Genomic DNA, 26,096 nt, shown 5'->3' on the forward strand with positions numbered 1-26,096 from the left:
CAGTCAAGCAATTTATGAAAAACTTGCGGCCTGCATCCTATTGAATGGGGAAAAGTTGGAAGCATTTCCACTGAGATCTGGTACCAGACAGGGATGCCCACTCTCACCACTGCTATTCAATATAGTTCTGGAGGTTCTAGCCAGAGCCATTAGGCAAGAAAGAAAAATTAAAGGGATACAAATTGTGAAGGAAGAACTCAAAATATCCCTCTTTGCAGATGACATGATTCTTTATTTAGGGGATCCAAGGAACTCTACTAAAAGACTATTGGAACTCACAAAAGAGTTTGGCAAAGTAGCAGGATATAAAATCAATGTACAAAATCAACAGCCTTTGTAGACCATGGCTGAGAAAGAACTGCTAAGATCAATCCCATTCAGAATAGCCACAAAAACAATCAAATACCTTGGAATTAATTTAACCAAGAATGATAAAGATTAACTTAACCAAGAAGGATAAAAATGAGAATTACAAAACCATAAAGAAAGACATAGAAGAGGATACCAAAAAGTGGAAAAATCTTCCATGCTCATGGATTGGAAGAATCAATATCATCAAAATGTCCATTCCCTCAAAAGAAATTTATAGATTCAATGTGATACCAATCAAAATACCAAAGACATTCTTCTCAGATCTGGAAAAAATGATGCTGAAATTCATATGGAGACAGAGGAGACCTCGAATAGCGAAAGCAATTTTGTACAACAAGCACAAAGCTGGAGGCATCACAATACCAGATTGCAGGACATACTACAGGGCACTTGCAATCAAAACAGCATGGTACTGGTACAGAAACAGATGAATAGAACAATGGAACAGAGTAGAAACACCAAAATCAATCCAAACATCTACAGCTATCTGATATTTCATCAAGGATCTAAAATCAATTCCTGGATTAAGGAGAGCCTATTCAATAAATGGTGCTGGGAAAACTGGATTTCCACTTGCAGAAGCTTGAAGCAAGACCCCTACCTTTCACCTTACACAAAAATCCACTCAACGTGGATTAAACACTTAAATCTATGACCCAATACCATCAAATTATTAGAGAGCATTTAGAAACCCTGCAAAATATAGGCACTGGCAAAGACTTCTTGGAAAAGACCTTGGAGGCACAGGCAGTCAAAGCCAAAATTAACATTTGGGATTGCAGCAAATTGAGAAGTTTCTGTACTGCAAACAGTCAGGAAAGTGAAGAAGCAACTGACAGAATGGCAAAATCATTGGCAAACTATGCAACAGATAAAGGATTAATAACAAGAATCTACAAAGAGATCAAGAAACTCCACAACATCAAAACAAACAATCCACTTAAGAGATGGGCCAAGGACCTCAATAGATATTTTTCAAAAGAGCAAATCCAAATGGCCAACAGGCACATGAAAAAATGTTCAGGATTGCTAGCAATCAGGGAAATGCAAATCAAAACTACAATGAGGTCTCACCTCACCCCGGTTAGAATGGCTCACATACACTAATCTATCAACTTCAGATGCTAGCGAGGATGTGGGGAAAAAAGGGACACTAACCCACTGTTGGTAGAAATGCAACCCAGGAAAGCCACTATGGAAGTCTGTCTGTAGATTCCTCAGAAACCTGAATATAATCCTACCATACAACCCAGCCATCCCACTCCTTGGAATTTACCCAAAGGAAATTAAATTGGCAAACAAACAAGCTTCTGCACCCTAATGTTTATTGCAGCTCAATTGACAATAGCTAAGACCTGGAACCAACCCAAATGCCCATCAACAGTAGACTGGATAAAGAAATTATGGGACATGTACTCTATAGAATACTATACAGCAGTCAAAAACAATGAAACCCAGTCATTTGCAACAAGATGGAGGAATTTGGAAAACATCATGCTGAGGGAATTAAGTCATTCCCAAAGGGACAAATATCATATGTTCTCCCTGATTGGGGACAACTAATCAAGCTCCAAAAACGAAACCTGTTGAAGTGAAAGGGACACTATGAGAAACAGTGACTTGATCAGCCCTTGTGCTGACTGTTGATGAACAACTTAATTCTTTATCCCTTTTAGTATTTTTTTGTTCTACTTAATACTATTGGTTGAACTCTGTAATTAACATAGAATTATTCTTAGATGTTGAAATGTAACTGAAAAGTGATCCCTGTTAAATTTAAGAGTGGGAATAATAGAGGAAGGATATGTTCAATTTGGGACATGCTCAAGCTGACTTGTCCCAAACCATAGAGTTAGAAATGTGCCAGGTTATTCCAATACAATCCCATCAAGGTGCCATGTACCAATGTGTAGGCAGCCTTTGGACAAGTTAAGGCCAATCGGCTTGGGGAATTCCTGGGATGAGAAAATCACATACTCCCATCCTTAAGGAGGATGACATCCTGAAGGAGGATGATAATCCAGAACACTCTGTTAAAATTATCTGTGCCACCGGAGGCCCAATAAGTTGGTTACACATGTTGTTATCTTTTGTGCTTCTTTTTGCTTCTTTGTTCTGCAGCTGGTTATGTATAAATACCACTGGGACTTTAGAAAAAATGTTCCTTGATCAGCCTTGTTGTCTTGGCTCCATTTTCTCCACCCTTTTGCCTCTTTTCATTCCCACTCCCTCCTTCAGGTTCCGTTTGACTGGTGTGGCAAGCCCACACACCAATGCCATCTCACTAGTCCAAGTGATCAATTTCAGTTCACAATTGTTTATACTGATAGGTCTAAGAGTTAAAGGGATCACATAAAGAAGACTAGTATCTGCTAATACTAACTGATTGAATAAATAACGGAGAGAATGACCCAACATGGGAAGTGGGATACACAGCAGACTCCTAGAATGGCAGATGTCCTAAACAGCACTCTGGCCTCAGAATCAGCCCTTACGGCATTTGGATCTGGCTGAAGAGCCTATGAGAGTATTTCAGGCATGGAAAGCCAAGAGACTGTGCCAAAAAAAAGACATACGTTAAAGATTTCTGTGAGAGTGAGATCCCAGTGGAAAGAATGGGCCATCAAAGAAGGAGGTGCCTTTCTCTGAAGGGAGGAGAGAACTTCCACTTTGACTATGACCTTGTCTAAATAAGATCAGATTCAGCAAAGTCAAAAGGCCTCCATAGCCTTGCAACCCATGACAAGAGCCTAGGGAGATTACTGATGCCATAAACAAGAGTGCCAATTGTTAAGTCAACAACAGGAGTCACTGTGCATTTATTCTCATGTATGTCTCTATCCTTAATATGTTGTCCAACGTGAATTAATGCTACAACTAGTACTCAAACAGTACCTTACACTTTGTGTTTCTGTGTTGGTGCAAACTGTTGAAATATTTACTTAATATATACTAAATTGATCTTCTGCATATAAAGATAATTGAAAATGAATCCTGATGTGAATAGAATATGAGAGGGAGCAGGAGATGGAACAGTTGCGGGTGGGAGGGAAGCTATGTGGGAAAAAAGCCACTGTAATCCAAAAGCTGTATTTTGGAAATTTATATTTATTAAATAAATGTTAAAAATACCTTTTTTCTTGGTATCCTATTCTATTTCTTTCTTTAAGGTTTTGTAATTTTCATCGTAGAGATCTTTAACGTCCTTGGTTAAGTTTATTCCAAGGTATTTGATTGTTTTTGTGGCTATTCTGAATGGGATTGATCTTAGAAGTTCTTCCTCAGCCATGGCATTGTCTGTGTATACAAAGGCTGTAGATTTTTGAGCATTGATTTTATACCCTGCTACTTTGCCAAACTCCTCTATGAGTTCCAATAGTCTCTTAGTAGAGTTCTTTGGGTCCCCTAAATAAAGAATCATGTCATCTGCAAAGAGGGATATTTTGAGTTCTTCCTTCCCAATTTGTATCCCTTTAATTTCTTTTTCTTGCCTAATAGCTCTGGCTAGAACCTCCAGAACTATATTGAATAGCAGTGGTGAGAGTGGGCATCCCTGTCTGGTACCAGATCTCACTGGAAATGCTTCCAACTTTTCCCCATTCAATAGGATGTTGGCTGTGGGTTTTTCATAGATTGCTTTGATTGTATTGAGGAATGTGCCTTCCAAACCCAGTTTGCTTAGAGTTTTCATCATGAACGGGTGTTGTATTTTATCAAATGCTTTCTCGGCATCTATTGAGATAATCATATGGTTTTTCTTCTGCAGTCTGTTAATGTGGTGTAACACATTGATTGTCTTGCGCACATTAAACCATCCCTGCATACCAGGGATAAATCCCACTTGGTCTGGGTGGATGATCTTTCTGATGTGTTGTTGCATTGTATTGGCGAGAATTTTATTGAGGATTTTTGCATCTATGTTCATCAGGGATATTGGTCTGTAATTCTCTTTCAGTGCTGCATCTTTTTCCAGCTTAGGGATTAAGGTGATACTGGCTTCATAGAAAGAATTTGGGAGGATTCCCTCTTCTTCGATTGTTCTGAATAGTTTGAGAAGAATTGGAGTTAGTTCTTCTTTAAATGTCTGGTAGAATTCAGCAGTGAATCCATCTGGTCCTGGGCTTTTCTTTGTTGGGAGGGCCTTTATTACTGTTTCAATTTCTGTCTCAGTTATGGGTCTGTTTAGGTTTTCGATGTCTTCTTGGTTCAATTTAGGTAGGTTGCATGTGTCCAGGAATCTATCCATTTCTGATAGGTTTCCCTGTTTGCTGGCATACAAGTCCTTGTAGTAATTTCTGATGATTCTTTTTATTTCTGTGGTGTCTGTTGTTACATTTCCTTTTTCATCTCTGATTTTATTGATTTGGGTCTTCTCTCTTCTTTTTTTAGTTAGTTGGGCCAATGGACTGTCAATTTTGTTTATTTTTTCAAAAAACCAGCTCCTCATTTGGCTGATTTTTGTAATGTTTTTCTTGATTCAATCCTGTTGATTTCTTCTCTGATTTTAATTATTTCTCTTCTCCTACTAGATTTGGGTCTGGTTTGCTGTAGGTTTTCTAGATCCTTGAGGTGAATTGAAAGCTCATCTATTTGGTGCCTTTCCAATTTCTTGATGTAGGCACCTATTGATATAAACTTTCCTCTTAACACTGCTTTTGCTGCGTCCCATAAGTTTTGGTATGTTGTGCTGTTATCCTCATTTACTTACAGAAAATTTTTGATTTCTCTTTTAATTTCTTCTGTGACCCATTGTTCATTGAGGAGCATGTTGTTCAATCTCCATGTGTTTGCATATGCTCTAGGGATTCCTGAGTTGCTAATTCCCAACTTCATTCCTTTATGGTCTGAGAAGCTGCATGGTATGATTCTAATTCTTTTGAATTTGCTGAGACTTGCTTTATGGCCTAGTATGTGGTCAATCCTAGAGAAGGTTCCATGTACTGCTGAGAAGAATGTAAAATCTTTAGCTGTAGGATTGAAAGTTCTGTATATATCTGTTAGATCCATTTGGGCTATAGTGTCGTTTAAATCTACTGTATCCTTGTTGATCTTCTGTCCTATTGATCTGTCTATTTCTGAGAGTGGAGTATTGAAGTCCCCCAGTACTATTGTATTGGGGTCTAAGTCTCCCTTTAAGTCCGTTAACAAATCTTTTAGATAAACCGGTGCCTTGTAGTTAGGTGCATATACATTGATAATTGTTATATCTTCCTGTTGAATTGATCCCTTAATCATTATATAGTGTCCCTCTTTGTCACTCTTAACAGTTTTTGTGGTAAAGTTTATTTTGTCTGATATTAAGATGGCTACGCCCACTCTTTTTTCATTTCTGTTGGCTTGGTATATCTTTTTCCAGCCTTTCACTTTCAGTCTGTATGGATCTTTGTTGGAAAGATGTGTTTAATGGAAAAATCTTCCATGCTCATGGATTGGAAGAATCAATATCATCAAAATGTCCATTCCCTCAAAAGCAATTTATATATTCAATGCAATACCAATCAAGATACCAAAGACCTTCTACTCAGATCTAGAAAAAATGATGCTGAAATTCATATGGAGGCACAGAGACCTCGAATAGCTAAAGCAATCTTGTACAACAAAAGCAAAGCCAGAGGCATCACAATACCAGATTTCAGGACATACTACAGGGCAGTTGTAATCAAAACAGCATGGTACTGGTACAGAAACAGATGGATAGACCAATGGAACAGAATTGAAACACCAGAAATCAACCAAAACATCTACAGCCAACTTATATTTGATCAAGGATCTAAAACCAATTCCTGGAGCAAGGACAGTCTATTCAATAAATGGTGCTGGGAAAACTGGATTTCCACGTGCAGAAGCATGAAGCAAGACCCCTACCTTACACCTTACACAAAAATCCACTCAACATGGATTAAAGACCTAAATCTACGACCTGACACCATCAAGTTACTAGAGAACATTGGAGAAACCCTTCAAGATATTGGCACAGGCAAAGAGTTTCTGGAAAAGACTCGGGAGGCACAGGCAGTCAAAGCCAAAATCAACTATTGGGATTGCATCAAATTGAGAAGTTTCTGTACTGCAAAAGAAACAGTCAGGAGAGTGAAGAGACAACCGACAGAATGGGAAAAAATATTTGCAAACTATGCAACAGATAAAGGGTTAATAACCAGAATCTACAAAGAGATCAAGAAACTCCACTAAAACAAAACAAACAACCCACTTAAGAGATGGGCCAAGGACCTCAAGAGACATTTTTCAAAAGAGGAAATCCAAATGGCCAACAGGCACATGAAAAAATGTTCAAGGTCATTAGCAATCAGGGAAATGCAAATCAAAACCACATTGAGGTTTCACCTCACCCCGGTTAGAATGGCTCACATTCAGAAATCTACCAACAACAGATGCTGGCGAGGATGTGGGGAAAAAGGGACACTAGCCCACTGTTGGTGGGAATGCAAACTGGTCAAGCCACTATGGAAGTCAGTCTGGAGATTCCTCAGAAACCTGAAGATAACCCTACCGTTCGACCCAGCCATCCCACTCCTTGGAATTCACCCAAAGGAATTTAAATTGGCAAACAAAAAAGCGGTCTGCAGCCTAATGTTTATTGCAGCTCAATTCACAATAGCTAAGACCTGGAACCAACCTAAATGCCCATCAACGGTAGACTGGATAAAGAAATTATGGGACATGTACTCTATAGAATACTATACCGCTGTAAGAAACAACGAAATCCAGTCATTTGCAACAAAATGGAGGAATCTGGAACACATCATGCTGAGTGAAATAAGCCAGTCCCAAAGGGACAAATACCATATGTTCTCCCTAATCGGTGACAACTGACTGAACACCAAAAAGGAAACCTGTTGAAGTGAAATGGACACTAGGGGAAGTGGTGACTTGATCAGCATATCCCTGACTGTTAATGAACAACTTAATTCATTATCCCTCTTAGTAGTTTTTTTGTCTGTTCTACTTAATATGACTGGTTTAATTCTGTAATTAATACACAGTTATTCTTAAGTGTTGAAAATTAACTGAAATGTGATCCCTGTTAAACATATGAGTGGGAATAAGAGAGGGAAGAGATGTATAATTTGGGACATGCTGAAGCTGACTTGCCCCAAATGGTAGAGTTAAAAACATACCAGGGGATTCCAATTCAATCCCATCAAGGTGGCATGTACCAATGCCATCTCACTATTCTAAGTGATCAATTTCAATTCACAATTGATCATAATGAAAGGACTAAGAGTCAAAGAGAGCACATAAACAAGTCTAGTGCCTGCTAACACTAACGGATGGAATAAAGGGGAGAGTGATCCAACATGGGAAGTGAGATACTCAGCAGACTCATAGAATGGCGGATGTCCTAAATAGCACTCTGGCCTCAGAATCAGCCCTAAAGGCATTCCGATCTGGCTGAAAAGCCCATGAGAGTATTTCAGGCATGGAAAGCCAAGACACTCTGGCAAAAGATCTCTGTGAGTGAGATCCCAGTGGAAAGAACAGGTCATCAAAGAAGGAGGTACCTTTCTCTGAAGGGAGGAGAGAACCTCCACTTTGACTATGACCTTGTCTAAACAAGATAAGAGTTGGAGAACTCAGAGGGCTTCCATAGCCTTGGAATCTCACGACTGGTGCATAGGGAGATTACTGATGCCATAGACAGGAGTGTCAATTGGTAAAGTCAACAGGAGTCACTGTGCACTTACTCCTCATGTAGGATCTCTGTCCTTAATATGCTGTGCATTGAGATTTAATGCTATAATGAGTACCCAAACAATATATTTCACTTTGTGTTTCTATGGGGGTGCAAACTGTTGAAATCTTTACTTAATGCATACTAAACTGATCTTCTGTAAAAAAAGAAAAAAAAAGAAATTATCAATTCCCAACTTCACTCTCACTGGGATTAAACATGACAATAGGTCTGATCTGATTTCATCATCATTTAAAAAAAATCATCTATTATTTTTCACTTTATGTTTCTGTGTGGGAGCAAACTGTTGAAATCCTTACTTAATGTATACTAAGCTGATCTGTATATTAAGATAATCGAAAATGAATCTTGATGTGAATGGAAGGGGAGAGGGAGTGGGAAAGAGGAGGGTTGTGGGTGGGAGGGACGGTATGTGGGGGAAGCCATTGTAATCCATAAGTCGTACTTTGGAAATTTATATTCATTAAATAAAAGTTAAAAAAATAAAAAAATACCTTTTTTATAAATTAAAAAAAAAACCAACAAGACGCAGATTCAGCCCAGTAGGACTGCTGTCCCAGTGGATGTGACCACCTACACACTAAACTGGCGTAGCCTTGATTTCTTTGCCTAAAAGGTACATCACCATGCTATTTAGAGTATATCTTCAGCAAACAGTACAATCATGACATAGCCATTAATAATTTTTGATGATTTATTTACATCTCTTGTCATTATTTTAGCAGTATAATAAAATGGTTTTATTCATGACAAAACTATTTGGTTTATAGGACCCAAAAATTTCTAAACCAATACTGAGCATATATTAAATGTTTATTGGCTCTAAATATAGCAACATATTACCAATTCTCTTAACCTGTGGGCTCAAAATAGGAAAGTCACCATAAAGCCACAACTGTTCAGTAACCTGGTACTGATCTGTTTAAAAGATTTCACTTTTCAAGAAAAAGGGATGATAAGGAGTGGCCAGTATGTGTATTTATCAGGATAAATATAGGAAAGGCCCCTCTGCTCAGTCCAGGATACCTGAAATGAGCAAAATTAGAAGGCTGTAACTTGCACTCTATGTCAGCTGACAGATTATCCACTAAAATATCTATTAGCTTACGTCTTCAGTACTGCTGTTATGAGGCACTCAAAGCTGTGTCTGCATGTTGAAAAGATTTTCTTTTTTTAACTTTTATTTAATAAATATAAATTTCCAAAGTACAGCTTTTGGATTATAGCAGCTTTCCCCACTCCCATAACCTCCCTTCTACCTGCAACCATTCCATCTCCTTCTCCCTCTCCCATCCCATTCACATCAAAATTCATTTTCTTTTTTCTTTTTTTTTTTTTTGACAGGCAGAGTTAGACAGTGAGAAAGACAGAGAGAAAGGTCTTCCTTCCTTTGGTTCATCCCCAAATGGCCGCTATGGCCAGCACGCTGCATTGATCTGAAGCTAGAAGCCAGGTGCTTCCTCCTGGTCTCCCATGCAGGTGCAGGGCCAAAGCACTTGGGCCATTCTCCACTGCCTTCCTGGCCACAGCAGAGAGCTGGACTGGAAGAGAAGCTACCAAGACCTTGGTACCTTGGGTACCAAGGCTGCAGGCAGAGGAATAGCCTAGTGAGCCACGGTGCCAGGCAAGATTCATTTTCAATTATCTTTATATAGAGCATCTCAGTTTAGTATATACTAAGTAAAGATTTCAAGGCACCCACACAGAAACACAAAGTATAAAATACTGCTTGAGTACTAGTTATACTGTTAATTCACATGGTACAACATATTAAGGACAGAGCTCCTACATGGGGAGTAAGTGCACAGTGACTCTTGTTGACTTAACAATCAGCACTCTTGTTTATGGCGTCAGTAATCATCCTAGGTTCTTGTGATGAGCTGCCAAGGCTATGGAAGCCTCTTGAGTTCGCCAACTCCAATCTTATTTATGTCATAGTCAAAGTGGAAGTTCTCTCCTCCCTTCAGAGAAAGGTACCTCCTTGAAAAATTTTCTTAAAGCAACATTGGTTCACACATATGACAGTCAACTTATTTAGCCATATCCCTTTGGAGGGCTGCACCAGCCATTTATCTCATGTATCTATAAAATGGAATAATAAGATTGTTGGGCTCTTGCTAGATTATATTGATTCTTATTTGTTCCAAACTGCACTCTGGTTGTGCCTTTGTCTAAGGTGGCATTTATTTTCATGATGACTGATTCAATTGATTGTCACTGCTACAGTCCTGTTTTGTGAGAAGTTCTGTACACAATTCTCCTCCACCGAACACATACCCTCTTGAGAGAAAGGCAACACCACTCGAACAAATGGAGAATCAAACAGAAAATTATCCTTAAAAGAGAAATTAAGCAAACTATAGTCTATGTCTTCTTTTTTTAATATCTGAAGATCACTGTGCAAAGGACTATCAGGGTCAACCTTCGGCAGTTTAACATGCCAGTCACAGAAACTCATTTATGAGTTCCACTGAATAAATCCCTGTATTGTAGCTCTGTGATTGTATAGACCCTGTGCTCTTTCACAAGTCTGTCTGAAGCCTGCACTGACCCAGACACGGCACCATTTAAATGGTCTTGCCTTTGAGTCTTCCTAATCTTTTCTAATATTGCCAAGTTTTTTCAATTCCTTCCTTCTCTGTCTCCCACTAACAGGTTCTTCTTCCTTCATCTCATAGTGATCTAAGGCTTCTATATCTTTGGCCATCTTTTCCTCTTCCTCCTCTTTTGAAGTGACTTCCTCTGTTGTCCCATTCTGACCTGTGGGGAGTGGTTGATCCAGCATCTCAACATGCAGGTGCTTAGGAAGGTTGTATTATCTGCGTTCATATATCAACCACCTCAATTGCTGATGAAGCAAACTGTTGTTCTTAGAATCATCTATACGCTCCAGAACTGAGGTCAGATTTGGGCCATCAGCGTCCACAAACCGTATTGGTGAAGAAGAGGAGTCAGTTGCCATGATGCTGCAGTGCAGTGTGAGCAGCGGCCTCACCAGGAACTGGCAGAGCAGCTCATCCAGCTTCTCACTGATGATGTGGAATTGCCTGTGGTTCTTGTCAAAGATGGATGCCAGGAACTTCATCTCGCCTTCAGTGCTGACACAGACATCTCCCCATTTCTGGTGGGAGGGGTGCAGAAGGGGAGTCAGGCCCCAAGCCAACTTCAGGGTCACAGCCATGACCTCCCCGTGGGGCCACCGGGGCCCTGCTCTCGCAGCTCTGCCTCTCCCCACTGCCCCAGTCCCTGATCGGAGTATGGCAGGAAAAAGACTTACTAGTTTTAAATGAACATAAATTTCTGCAGGTCTAACAAGCATCAATGTGATACTGGGTCTGCAATTTCATGGAAACATTCTTTGTATAGCTATGATTCTAGGGCATAGTGTATCATTTTTATATTTTGCTTTTAAAATAAACTCCTGGCCAGCACCATGGCTAACTAGGATAATCCTCCACCTGCAGCACCGATACCTCGGGTTCTAGTCCCAGTCAGGGTGCCGGATTCTGTCCCGGCTGCTCCTCTTCCAGTCCAGCTCTCTGCTGTGGCCTGGGAGTGCAGTGGAGGATGGCCCAGGTCCTTGGGCCCTGCACCTGCATGGGAGACCAGAAGGAAGCATCTGGTTCCTGGCTTCAGATCGGCACAGCTCACTGGCTGTAGTGGCCATTTGGGGAGTGAACCAATGGAAGGAAGACCTTTCTCTCTGTGTCTCTCTCTCTCACTCTCTAACTCTGTCTGTCAAAAAAAATTAAAAAAAATTATTCTTTTAAAAAAATAAAAATAAACTCCTAATGTGTTTTCTCTCCTTTTATTCACTCTTTGGTTAATTGAGTTAACATGCAGTTGAATTTCCAGAGGGTATTTCTCAATTTTCTTTTATTATAAGTTGTTATGGAATGAGAAGGCCATGGCAAGGTGGCTGCTGGCAAGCGAGCATCAGTTACTCAGGAGTGGCTTTGAAACCCACCTGACAATGGAGCCTGCCTGGCAACAAGCTGTCATTGGATGGCTTCGGATACTGCCTGGCAACAGGCTGTGATTGGTTAGGGCATAGACCGCCCTTTGACTGAATTGCCTGCCTTGGCTATTAAAGCTGCTGTACCAACTGAAATAAATGAGTCTGTGGGCTGCTCGCCTCTGGCCTGCTTTCACCTGACTCCTGTGGTCTGTGTGGTGACTCCGCACCTCTTGCCCCCACCACGCTCCTCCTCTCAGAATGAATCCAAAGCAACAATAGGTTTCATTTGTATGATTTGGAAAGAAGTTAAGGTTTCTGTTTCCATTTATTATTTAATTTTTGTGAATCTTGCCATAGCAATGTCACTTCTTTAAAGCCTGGTCACTGATTTTGCTAATACAAATGCGGAGAAACTACTTGTATTTAAATTTCAAGCCAACCAGACATTTTTGATATATGATGTCCCAAATATGCCTGCTTCAAAGAAAAATGTTCACTTTATCTCTAAAACACATCTAACTGCCATCCTGTATTTTACCTGGAAAGCAAACTTAATTTGTAGTGTAGGTTAACTGTAATGAGTTATAAAAATATGAATACTCTCATTTTGAACAATAATTCATTTAAACCTACAAATATGGATTTTTTTTTTTGGACAGGCAGAGTGGACAGTGAGAGACAGAGAGAAAGGTCTTCCTTTTGCCATTGGTTCACCCTCCAATGGCCGCTGCGGCCAGCGCACTGCAGCTGGCGCATTGCACTGATCCAAAGCCAGGAGCCAGGTGCTTCTCCTGGTCTCCCATGCGGGTGCAGGGCCCAAGGACCTGGGCCATCCTCCATTGCACTCCCGGGCCATAGCAGAGAGCTGGCCTGGAAGAGGGGCAACCGGGACAGAATCCAGCGCCCTGACCGGGACTAGAACCTGGTGTGCTGGCGCTGCAAGGCGGAGGATTAGCCTGTTGAGCCACGGCGCCAGCCCAAATATGGATTTTTAAAATTGGGTTTATATTCTCCAAATCTTTATTTTTTGTTTATTTAATATAGCCAACACACTGGGATGATTGAAATCTTTTAAAACTTATGTGTGAATTTTCAATTACAATACATTTTGCTTCATTCATTTTTCATTTGCTGTATTTTTATTAAATATTTCTCTTATATTTGCCAAAATACCATGGTACTTTGTTAAAGGCTTTAAACTTCAGTTATATTCCATTTAATATTTGGCCTAAGGTGCCTCTCTTCCTTCTGTTCGAGAATAATAATACTTTTTTGCCTGATGAGCCATGTTAAAACACTCTGATATATCCAAATCCATGGTTTCTAATGTTTATCACATCATCATTTTGAAGTGTACATCAGTTTGCGTTCTTTTTATATTTTATTATTGTTGTTTGTTATTGAAGGGTGGTGGTTCCCACACCAATCAATCTCTAACTGGGTCTCTAGGATGCCCAATTCTCCAGGAGCTTCACTTTGTACTTTCATTTCCACTTGTCTCTCCTCTAGAAGAACTAGAAATGATCTCCAGGGATGTGCCCTCAGGCTGCAGTGTGCACTGTGAGTCAGACAGCTCTGAGCTTAGCTCCATATTGGTTTCCCAGGCTGATACTGGAGCTGCCTGAGCCTCAGAAAGTTGTGATCCCCAACCTGCTGCCTTAGCTATGCTCTGCTCCCACTACAGCTCTAGGTCCTTCAGCCTCTGCACACCTGGCCTTGATCCTGATACCTGAAAAGCTCCTGGCACCAGATCCCTGTGTAGCACACTGCATCTTGCTGTCCCCACAGCATGTACTGGCCTTTTGCCTTGACCCTTGCTGCTCCAGCTGATTTTCTGCAGCTGGTGCCATACTGTTTTAATTACAATAGCATTGTAATATATTTTCAAGTGAGAAGTGTGATACCTTCAGTGTTGTTCTTTTGGCTCAAGCTTACTTTGACTATGTTGTATTTTTACAGTCACAAAGAAATTTTAGAATTTTTTCTATTTCTGAATAAAAGATTGTTGGTATTTTTATAGGAATTGCACTGAGTGCATAGATTGCTTTGGATCATATGCCAATATGATGAGGCTACTTTTATATTTATTTCTATCTTTTTCAATTTGTTTCATCAATGTTTTATAATTTAGTGTATAAAACATTCATTTATTTGGATACATTATTTATTTATTATTCTAAAAAATGTATTTCTTTATGCTCCTATATATAGGAAAATTATCTTAATTTCTTTCCCAGATAATATATTATTAGTCTGTAGAAATACAAATAATTTTATATTGATTTTAGAACTTAAAAATTTCCTGAATTTATTTATTTTCTAACAGTTTTTCTATTGATTCCTTAATATCACTAAATGGAAATAATTTTACTTCTTCCTCTTATAAGGATGATTTTTTTGTTCTTGCCTAATAATTCTATCTCGCAATTCCAGCACTATGTGGAATAGAAATGATAAACATGTAGATACTTATATTATTTCTGATCTTTGATAAAAGGTTTTAAACATTTCACCATTGACTTCAATGTTAGCTGTGGTCTTGCTGTTTATGGCTTTTGTTGTGTTGAGGTATGTTCTTTCTGTGCCAGCTTTTTGAGAGTTCCCATGATCAAATCTGAATTTTCACAAGTTGTTTTTCTGCATCTGCTGGTATTGTGACATTTGTGATTTTTATTCTCTATTAAGATGATATTGTATATCACACTTATATTTTAAATTTTAATTTAGAGTACACAAATTGAATGTATTTCATGTATATAGATTTAGGAACATAGTGCTATTTTCCATTCTACCATTCCCCTTGCCCATGCTGCCACTCTTCTTCCTTCTTCCATTCCTATTCCAATTATTTTTACCAAGATTTATTGAGAGCTAACTTTACAGTCATAAGATTAACCCAGGACTAAGAATGCAACAATTAGTATGAAAGAAAATTATTCATCAATAGTCAAGTCAAGGGCTGTTAAAGATCATCACGTTTCAAAGTATCAATTTTGTGGCCAGTGCTGTGGCTTAGCATGTAAGGCCACCACCTGCTGTGCTGGCATCCCATATGAACATCAGTTCAAGTCCCAGCTGCTCCACTTCTGATCCAGCTATCTGTTGTGGCCTGGGAAAGCAGTAGAAGATGGCTGAAGTCCTTGCACCCGTGCACCCATGTGGAAGACCTGGAAGAAGCTTCTAGCTCCTGGCTTCTGATTGGCACAGCTCCAGCCATTGTATCCATTTGGGGAGTGAGCCAACAGATGGAAGAACTCTCTCTCTCTCTGTCTGCTTTTCTTTAACTCAGGTTTTCAAATAAATAAATAAATCTTTTAAAAAAGGTATCAATTTTACTCTACAGATTACCTTTTAGGTCTTCTATTAGTTACCACAGGTCATGGAGAATATATGGTATTTTTGTTTGGGGGACTGGCTTATTTCACTAAGTATATGGTTTCCAGTTGCATTCATTTTGTTGCAAATGACAGGATTTCATTTTTATAACCATTGTATAGTATTCCATAATGTATATAGTCTTGAGCCATAATGTATAGAATACTATACAATTTTCTTTATCCAGTTATGCATCACACATATTAATTTTAATATATTGAAACATTCTGGCATCCCTGAGATAATTCCCACTTTTTAAGTTTGAATAACTTTTCTAGTGTGCTATAGAATTGTTTAATATTTTTTAAAAAAAGATTGTTATTTATTTGAGAGGTGAAGTTACAGGCAGAGAGGGGGAGACAGAGAGAAATGTCTTCCATCTACTGGTTCACTCTCCAAATGGCCATAATAGCCAGAGCTGGGCTGATCAAAAGCCAGGAACCGGGAGCTTCTTCTGGGTCTCTCAGGCAGATGCAGGGGCCCAAGCACTTGGGTGCTTTCCCAGGCCATAGCAGAGAGCTGGATAGGAAGAGGAGCAGCTGGGACACATATCAGTGCCCATAAGGGGTGCTGCTGCTGCAGGCAGGGGCTTAGCATACTATGCCACAGTGCTGGCCCCAGGTTTACTAGTATTTTAAAAAAATATTTATTTTATTGGAAAGGTGAAGTGACAGAGAAGGAGAGACAGGGAGAGATCTTGCATTTGCTGGTTCACTCCCCAAATGCCCAAATTGGGGGCTAGGTTTGGCCAAGTCAGAAACCCAGAATTCCATCTAGGTCTGTTATATAGGTGCCCAGGGCCAAGTAAATGGCCTTCCTTTGCTATCCCAAGCGCTTTATTCAGGTTCTGGACCAGAAATGGTACAGCCAGGACTTGAACTGGTGCTGCAATATGGGATGCCAGCAACATAACATGCTGTGCCACAATCTTGCCACAGTTTGCTAGTATTTTATAGATTTTTCATCTGTGTTCACCAGAACTATTGGCCTGTATTTTTTCCCTTGTGTGTTTCTTACCTGGTTTTTATATCAGTGTATTGTTGGTCTTGCAAAGTGAGTTAAGTGTTTCCTCCTCTTCAATTTTTGGGAAGAATTTAAAGATGATTATCACCATTTCTATTTTAAATGTTTAGCAGAATTCACAGTGAACTGTTCATGTCCTGGGCTTTACTCTAATGCAAGATATTTTAAAAGGATATATGTATTATTATTCCTTCATTTGAAAGGGAGAGAACGAAAGATGTTCTATGTGCTAATGTCCTTTTCAAATGCCTAGAAGAGCTGTAGATGGGCTATACTGGAGCCAGGAATCCAAAATCAATCCAAGGGTTTCACATAAATGCTAGAAATTCAAGTACTTTGTTAGGTTCTGGTGTCTTCTGGGGAACAAATCAGCAGGAATCTGTAACCAAAAGCAGTGCCAGGACTCAGATCACGGCACTCTAATATAAGTTGTAGGCCTCTGCACAGCTGTGCCAAATGCTCTGACTCAATTGGGAGAATTTTTATCATTGATTCTATTTCCTGTCTTGTTATTGGTTTTATATTTTATTCTTCTGCCTGATTCAGTTTTGGAAAATTTCAAATTTCTAGGATTTCATTCATATCTTCAAGATTTTCATAATTGTTGGTGTAGTTTTTCATTTTAATCGCTTCTTATTCCTAGCTTTTGGCTTGTCCAGTGGTACTGTCTCTTTCTCATTATGATCTTATTTGACACTTCTCTTTCATTTTTACTCTAGGTTAAAGTTCATTGATTCCATGGGTCTCTTTAAAATAAGCTTCACTCTTGTTAATCTTTTCTATTGCTTTTCTAGTTATTTCTTTTATTTAAGTTCTAATCTTGTTATCTTCTTTCTTTCTGCTAAGTTTGGGTAAATTTTGTCATTTTTTTAATTTCCTGGAAATGTAATTTTAAGTTGTTTGAGATTTTATTTTAAATGTAGGTGTTTATTCATATAAATATACATCTCAGAACTGCTTTTGTTACATGTCATAGGTTTTTGTATTTGTTTTCTACTTTTATTTTCAAGTCATTTAGATAATTTATTTTTTAACTCCACTGGTTTTCAGAAGAATATGAATTTTTTTAAAAAATTTAAACATATTTATGAATTGTCCTGAATCCTTGCTTACTGATTTTTAGTTTTGTAGTATTACAGAAAAAAAAATTATTGTAAACTTTTTGTGACACAACATATACTCTATCATGGAAAATAGTGCACCATGTAAATTTGAGAATATTATGTATTTTATTGCTTAATGCAATGTTTTGAAAATACATGATAGGTACATTTTGCCTAAAATATTGTTTGAGCCCAATATTTTCTTCTTGCTTTTCTCTAGATGGTTGTTCATTTTTTTAAAGATTTATTTATTTAAAGGCAGAGTTACAGAGAGGCAGATGCAGAGAGAGGTCTTCCATCTGCTAGTTCACTTCCCAAATGGTCACATGGCCAGAACTGCACTGATCTGAAGCCAGGTGCCAGGAGCCTTCTCTGGGTCCACCACATGGATACAGGGGCCCAAGGACTTGGGCCATTTTCTACTGTTTTCCCAGGCCATAGCAGAAAGCTGGATTGGAATTGGAGCAGTAGGGACTCAAATCTGTGCCCACATGAGATGCCAGCACCACAGGCAGTAGCTTTACCTGTTATGCCATTGCACTGGCCCCTGTTCATTGTTTTACATTCAGTACTGAAGCCCCTGAATCTCACTGTATTACATTCATTCTCTTTCTTCATATCTATTTATATTTATATTGACAAATGTTATTTTTATGTTTTGTTGTTGCAGCTTTCAAGTTTCAGGAAAACACAGCCCTATTATTTCTTTATTAGCAACATGTTCTGGATTCATTAGGACCCCAATGGAATCAACTGTCAGTGTGACCATTAGCTCAGCCACAAGTTAAATTCTCTGGGGACCAGGGTACCACTAGAACACTCCAGGTGGGTCAAAAGCTGTGACATCACAAAAGGGGCAAAGGATTATTACACCTCTGATTCTTGAAATTCTAGTAAAGTAACTGAAACACTATTTTTAAGCCTGCAGAGGAAACAAAGTTAAATACTTCAAGATAAAAACCAGAAAAGAAGACAAAAGAATCAATTCCTTTTTTGAAGAAAAATTGTTTGAAACGAGTTTAAAACTAAAGTGACAACTATTTCTATAACTATTAGCATATTTTCCAGTTTTCAAGAAGTCTTCAAGTGCTGCAACTTGGAAACAGAAAGAATAAATATTACAGCATCAGTTTACAGTGATTACAGATGGCTCCGCACCTCAAATGAATGGACACTACTTGAGCTTCCCTTATAGCCAAGAGGAAAAATTACCATATATATGTATATATATATAAATGTATATATGTATATATATAAATGCAATTACAGCTTTTGATGAAATGAACCCTCTACCACAACATAATGGCATTCCTTACATAAAGTATATTTTGTGTGACATAAGTGTAGTTATACTCACTCTCTTTTGGTTCCTGTTTCTTGTGGAATTTTTTGTTTTACATTTTCTTTCAGTTCCTGTGTGAAATGAGTTTCATGAAGGCAGCAAATAGTTAAATCTAGCATTATCCTTTAAGGCACCTAATGTCTTTAGTTAGATAATTTAATAAATTATATTTAAAGTAATTATTTACAACTAAGGACCTACTGTTGCTATTTTGTCAATTATTTTGTAAATCATTACTTTCCTTGATATATTCCTTTGTGGTGTGATGCTTTTATGTAAAGGTATGTCTGGATCCTTTTTTGTTTTTGTTATTTGGGTGATGTATGTACTAAGTTTTTCTTCATATTTACTGTGAGGCTTATGTGAGGCATCTAATGTGCATTACAGGCTGTCTTTGATGTCTTTTATAAATGCTATAATTTTATGTCTCTGTTTTCCTTTCTGCCATTTGACAATATAGGATTTATTTTTCTTGGTGGTATTGCATATATCCTTTGACTGTCTTCACTCTTTAACATTCTTATTTGCTTTTCTGTTCATTTTGTATGATTTCCAAATGCATATATATATGCATATATATACATATAAACAATTGCATATTTTCAATTTCTCTAATCATTCCCTTGGTTTAATTAAATTTCCTATTGAATACCTGCACTGCACTTTGTTTTTACATGTATTTAAATTATATTGGTTTGGTATATATTTTAATGTTTCTCTCTATTGAAATTCTCACTTTGTTCATCCATTCCTTTATTTAACCAGGTTAGCATATTTATGGCTTTTCCTGTTTTTGTGTTGGTTATTTTAAAAATTAACATGAAGAATATATACAGCCTATGGAGCATGGAGCACTATTTTTACATGTACACAGAAAAAGTAAGTCTACCTTCCATATTTATGGAACACAAGAATCCATTAGCAGCACCATTGCTGTGGTGTAAGAGGTTAAGCCTCTGCCTGCATTACCAACATCTCTTTTAGGCAGGTCATGACCTAGATGCTCCTCTTTCTATCCAGCTCTCTGCTAATGGCCTGAGAAAGTAGCAGAGGATAGCTCAAGTTCTTGGTACCCTACATCCACATAGGAAATCCAGAAGAAGATCCTGGCTCTTGTCTCTGGATTGGCCCAGCAGCCACCATTGAGGCATTTTGGGGAGTGAAACAGTGCATGAAAGATTTCTTTCTCTGTGTCTCTACCTTTTTCTGTAACTCTGTCTCTCAAATAAATAAATCTTAAAATAAGAATCCATTACTTGAATTGATTGCATTTGTTACTTATTATCAAAACTCTCATTCCCCAATTTCTATCCTCTAGTAATCACTGTAGACACACACACACATAAATGAATTAGCAAGAAAAATGATATTTTTTATTTCTGTGATTTGTTTATTTCAATGACCATAATGATCTCAGATTTTATCTTTTTGTTGTAAATTTCAGGATTTTGTTATTTTTTATGAGTGTGTAATATCCCATTTTACATATGAGATATGGTCATCTCAGGCAATAATTAGTTGATATAAACCCCTATTTCCAATTGTTAATTGAATTATTTGTTTTGTTGTTGTATTTCTTTTGGCATCTTCTGTATTCTAGATACTGATCTTTTATCATAGACATGTTTTATGAATATTTTCTTCCATGCTGTAAATTGTCTCTTTAATCTGTTGACTGCTGTGGAGAAATTTCTGTTTAATAAAATCACACTTATCTAATTTTCTTATTTGTGATTTCAGGATGTTATCCAGAACTCATTTACTATGCCGCTGTCTTGAAGTGTTTCCCATATGTTTCCTTTAGAAGCTTGATATTTTCAGATTTTGTATTTAGATCATTGATCCCTTTTATACTTTTTATATTGGTTTTATAATTTTATACTTTTTCATGGTGGAAGTGATTCTCCATTAGTTAAATCACAAATCTTCATTTTGCTAGGGTAAGCTAATTGTGATTTCTTTTATTATCTCATTTGGAACACATTTTCTTTTCCTCAACTTTATTGCACATGAGATAAAGGAACAAACTTGTTGAGGTTTGTTAGGCTGTTCTCAGATATGTGGACCCACCTTAAGGGCTTACCAGACATTAAAATAATATCTAAACTGTTTTTGTTTGTCTAATCTGTCATGTTTGTTCTTAGCAACCTCTATAGAATTAATAGACACAGGCGTAACTTTGTTATACTGATATTTAGTTTCATTCCCCACATTAAAAGAAATATGGTAATAAGTAATTTCACATGAAAATTTTATAGTCCCTACAAGTATATGCCATACTATTATTATATACACAATATCATTAAGTATTTAAAAAAGAAAATACCTTAAATTTTTTATTAAAATGCAAATGAGCATTTGAGACTTTAGGTTTGTAATACATTTGATGTTGTAGAGCTTTCCCTCAGTGCTCATTGTTGATGGATGTTGGTCAAAATGACTGGTGCTGATAATTGGAGTGGCTATAATCATTTATTAAAAAGAAAAATGAATATGAATTTGTCAACATTAAAATACACCCCTGTATAAAATATTTCTGCATAATATTTAATACTCTTTCATAGCACTTCACACGTTCATGATAGTTCTTTCAAAATGGGAGCTAACTGTCAAAAACTCTGCTGCTGCTTTCTTGGTTAGATTTTTGTAGTATCCTAAATTCTTTGTTATAGTGTCAACAATTTTTACTGTATCCTCACCAGAAGTAGATTCTATCTCAAGAATCCACTTTCTGGAGTGGACATTTGGCTTAACAGTTAAGAATCCAAAAACCCATTCAGAGACTGTATTCAAGTCCTGACTCTCTTCCTAATTCAACTTCCTACTAATGTAACTCAGGAATGCAGCAGTTAATATCTTAGGTAATTGAGTCCCTGCCATCCATGTAGAAGACATAGATTTTATTCTAACTCGCAGCTTTTTTTCTATCTTAGCCCCTCCTATATGGGTATTTGGGCAGTGAACTAGCAGTTTTGAACAATCTCAAGTGATTTATTAATTAACTAATTTAAAAATGAACCACTTTCTTTGGTTACTCATGAGAGTAAGTCCTCATCTGTTAGGTTTATCAAGGATTTGCAGCAATTCAATCACATAATCAGGACTTACTTACAATTCTAATTCTATTGCAGTTTTATTATTCCACTGAAGTCTTGAACCCCTCCAAGTCATACATAAAGGAGGCAATTAAGGCTTCTCAATCTCCTGTATATTGATATTTTGAGTTCCTTTCACAAGTTATAAATGTCTTTTTTAAAAATATTTTTATCCTTAAAATTTTTGTTAATATCAAGAGAACAGATTTCATGTATTTCAGACATAGCTGTGAGAAGATAATCAAACAATGCTCCCTCATGCCTCCCTCTCTTGCTCTCTCTTCCCTCCTTCCTTTCTTTTTCTCTTTTAATTTTTGTGATAATGTAATTTCAATTTAATTTATAATCACAAACTTAGTGAATCACTAACCATAATATTCAACAAATAAATAGAAAGACACTATTGCACAGGAGTATGCACAAGGGCTAAAGCAATATTGAATCATGAGATACCAGTTTCTTTTCATACATTTTTATATTTCATATTAACCCCTGCATATCAGAGAAAACATATGGTATTTGTCTTTTCAGGAATGGCTTTTTTCATGAAGCATAATGAACTCCAGTTTCATCCTTTTTTTTTTTTTTTTTGCAAAAGACAACATTTAATTCTTTTTATGGTGGAATAGTAATCCCTTTTTTATATACAACACATTTTCTTTATCCAGTCATTGGCTGATAGACATCTGGGTAGATACTGTATCTTAGCAATTGTGAATTGAGATGATAAAAGCATAGAGTATAAATAACTCTTTCATATGCTGATTCATTTCTTTTAAGTAAATTCCCAGGAGTGGGTCATTTAATAGATCTATTTTCAGATTTCTGAGGAATCTCCATACAGACTTACATAATAGTTTACATTCCTTCCAATGCTGGATTAGGGTACCTTTTTTGACACATCTTTGTGAGCATTTGTTATTATTTTTTAGATGACAGCTATTTGAACTTGGGTGAAGTAATACTGCACTATGGTTTTTATTTTCACTTCCTGATGGCTAGTGATCCTGAGCCTTTTTCATGTATTTGTTGGCCATTTGAATTACATCCTATGACAAATGCCTATTCATGTCATTTGCTCATGTCTTGACTTGATTGTTTGTTGTTGAGTATCTTGAGCTCTGTATAGACCTTGCACATTAACCCTTTATCAGGTGCATAGTTCACAAATGTTTCTTACTATTTTGTGAGTTGCCTCTTCACTTTTATGAGTGGTTCTTAGCTTCTTAGCTTGATGTAATCCCATTTGTCTATTTTTTCTTTGACTGCCTGTGCTTCTGGGGTCTTATGCAAGAAGATTATGCTTATTATATGTCTTGTCCCATTTTCCCAAATGTTACTCCAGCAATTTGGTTGTATCATGTCAGGAATTTAGATTCATTGTGAACTGATTCTTCTACAAGTTGTTAGGTAGAGCTTTTGCTTCATACTTTTGCAAGCAAAAGTCCAATTTTCCAACACTATCTAATGACGAGATTGTCCTTTATCCAGGGCGTGATTTTGGCTTCCTGCTCATTTTCAATTTGGTTTGTTCTCATTTCTCTAACTATTAAAGATGTATAATTAGCTCTTTACCTTGAGACATTTCTCTTTTTTAATGTAAGCACTTAATGTAATAAGCTTCCCTCTTAATACTGCTTTACTGTATCTTATGGATTTTGATCTTGTATTTTCATTTTCATTTATTTCAAGAAAGTTTTTGCTCTCAGTTTTTTTTTACCAAGATGCCAATGTGTTCTGCTATTTGTACGCTCTTCATTATTTCTCTTCATTAAGCTTCCCTAGGATGCTCACCACTACTCTCTGTATCACATCTGAATCATTTTTGTGTGAAGGCAAGAATCCCAAACAACTGATCCTTGATCATGGAGCACTGGCGAGGGCCAGTGGTCAGGGCTGAGCAACATCATTCTGAGGAATGCTACTTTCAGCATTTCTCTGGCCTTGTCTCATTGCAACAAAATCTGTTTGCCAATATTTCATGGAGGCAGAGTCTTGCCTGCTTTCTTGTAACTGAGCCACCTTGCCCACATCCTGTTCTGTCTCAGCTAGCCACAGTGTCTCTGCCACATACTTGTGCAGTAAGAACATCTTACAAGAAGTCGAGGCCATCACTTTCTTTCACACTCTCTGGGCTCTCTTGGCCTTCCCTGGCTTAACTGATGGTTCCAGGGTCTGTTTACTGCCCCTCTACTTTGTCTCTCATGTTGGAGAGTGGGGGAAATGTTGAATCTGGCAGCCAGTGCCCAGTTCCCAGCCTCAGTCATCCTTCTCTGCTGTCCCCCATGCCTCATTTCTGTTATCTCCTAGGCTGCCATATTGATAACATAGTTAATTTTAATTGCTGTTTTTAACTAGTTCCAGATCCCTGCAGGGTCATGGGTTACAGATCTCTCCTATTTTTTTCTAGACTAGCAATAATGGGCCTCCTGGCCTTTCTCATCCAAAGGGTTCCCACTCTCTTGCTTTCTAAATGCCTAAAATGGAACTCAAAAGCATTCATATAGAAGCAATAGAAGCGAATTCATGAGCTAAAGAAATCTGTACATGTCATGGATGAAAAGTTTTCTACTCAAATAGAAATTTTGAAGACAAATCAAGATGAAATATCAGAAATAAAGAATTTGCTATGTCAAAAAATACAGTGAATAACCTCAAGAAGAGAATTGGAGATGCAGAAGGTGTATCCCAGCTAGAAATCCTTAAAAGACATCCTTAAAAGTATCTCAGATCAAAAAAAGTAAGAAAAATTAGAAAAATTTAAAACAGTGTTCAAGATATATGGGATTCTATCAAATGCCCCACCATACTGGTCTTAATATGTCCTGAAAGTGTGAAAATTGAAAAATGGACTAGAAGGCCTATTCAGTGATATAATTAACAACAGAAAAATTCCCTAATTTGGAAAACAAAAGGGACATCAAAGTACAGGGAGCCTGTAGAAATGCTAATAAATGTGAACAGAAAAGATCTGCACTGTGGCCTATTGTAGTCAAACTTTTAAGAGTAAAACATGAGAGAAATGTCAGATTACCTTCAAAGAATCATCAATTAGATGGACAGCAGGTTTCTATTCAGAAACCTTAGTCTAGGAGAGAATGAAGAGACATCATCCAAATATTTTTTTTTCATTTTCTTTTTTCTTTTTTTTTTTAACTTTTATTTAATGTATATAATTTTCCAAAGTACGACTTATGGATTACAATGGCTTCCCCCCCATACCGTCCCCCCCACCCACAACCCTCCCCTTTCCCACTCCCTCTCCCCTTCCATTCACATCAAGATTCATTTTCGATTATCTTAATATACAGAAGATCAGCTTAGTATACATTAAGTATGGATTTCAACAGTTTGATCCCACACAGAAACATAAAGTGAAAAATAATAGATGATTTTTTTTAAATGATGATGAAATCAGAGCAGACCTATTGTCATGTATAATCCAGTGAGAGTCAAGTTGGGAATTGATAATTTCTTTTTTTTTTTTTTACAGAAGATCAGTTTAGTATGCATTAAGTAAAGATTTCAACAGTTTGCACCCCCATAGAAACACAAAGTGAAATATATTGTTTGAGTACTCGTTATAGCATTAAATCTCAATGTACAGCACATTAAGGATAGAGATCCTACATGAGGAGTAAGTGCACAGTGACTCCTGTTGTTGACTTTACCAATTGACACTCCTGTCTATGGCATCAGTAATCTCCCTATGCTCCAGTCATGAATTTCCAAGGCTATGGAAGCCCTCTGAGTTCTCTGACTCTTATCTTGTTTAGACAAGGTCATAGTCAAAGTGGAGGTTCTCTCCTCCCTTCAGAGAAAGGTACCTCCTTCTTTGATGACCTGTTCTTTCCACTGGGATCTCACTCGCAGAGATCTTTTGCCAGAGTGTCTTGGCTTTCCATGCCTGAAATACTCTCATGAGCTCTTCAGCCAGCTCCAAATGCCTTTAGGGCTGATTCTGAGGCCAGAGTGCTATTTAGGACATCTGCCATTCTATGAGTCTGCTGAGTATCTCACTTCCCATGTTGGATCACTCTCCCCTTTATTTACTCCATCAGTTAGCGTTAGCAGGTACTAGACTTGTCTATGTGCTCCCTTTGACTCCCAGTCC

The 26,096-nt window shown here is 37.6% G+C and overlaps 1 long non-coding RNA gene and 1 pseudogene across 2 annotated transcripts in view; one reads left to right on the top strand and one right to left on the bottom strand.

The window, feature by feature from the left end:
- Positions 1-19,415, top strand: part of LOC138848531 (uncharacterized) — a 42,621-nt gene extending 23,206 nt beyond the window's left edge. For both annotated transcript variants that reach the window (XR_011386399.1, XR_011386398.1), the window contains one exon: positions 18,216-19,415. This is a non-coding gene — a long non-coding RNA (uncharacterized lncRNA). The remainder of the gene's footprint in view (positions 1-18,215) is intronic.
- LOC138848677 (ubiquitin-conjugating enzyme E2 Q2 pseudogene) lies at positions 9,958-11,267 on the bottom strand (annotated as a pseudogene).
- Positions 19,416-26,096: the final 6,681 nt, after the last annotated feature.

Source organism: Oryctolagus cuniculus, chromosome 2, assembly GCF_964237555.1.
Source record: "Oryctolagus cuniculus chromosome 2, mOryCun1.1, whole genome shotgun sequence".
In the NCBI taxonomy this organism is placed as follows: Eukaryota; Metazoa; Chordata; class Mammalia; order Lagomorpha; family Leporidae; genus Oryctolagus; species Oryctolagus cuniculus.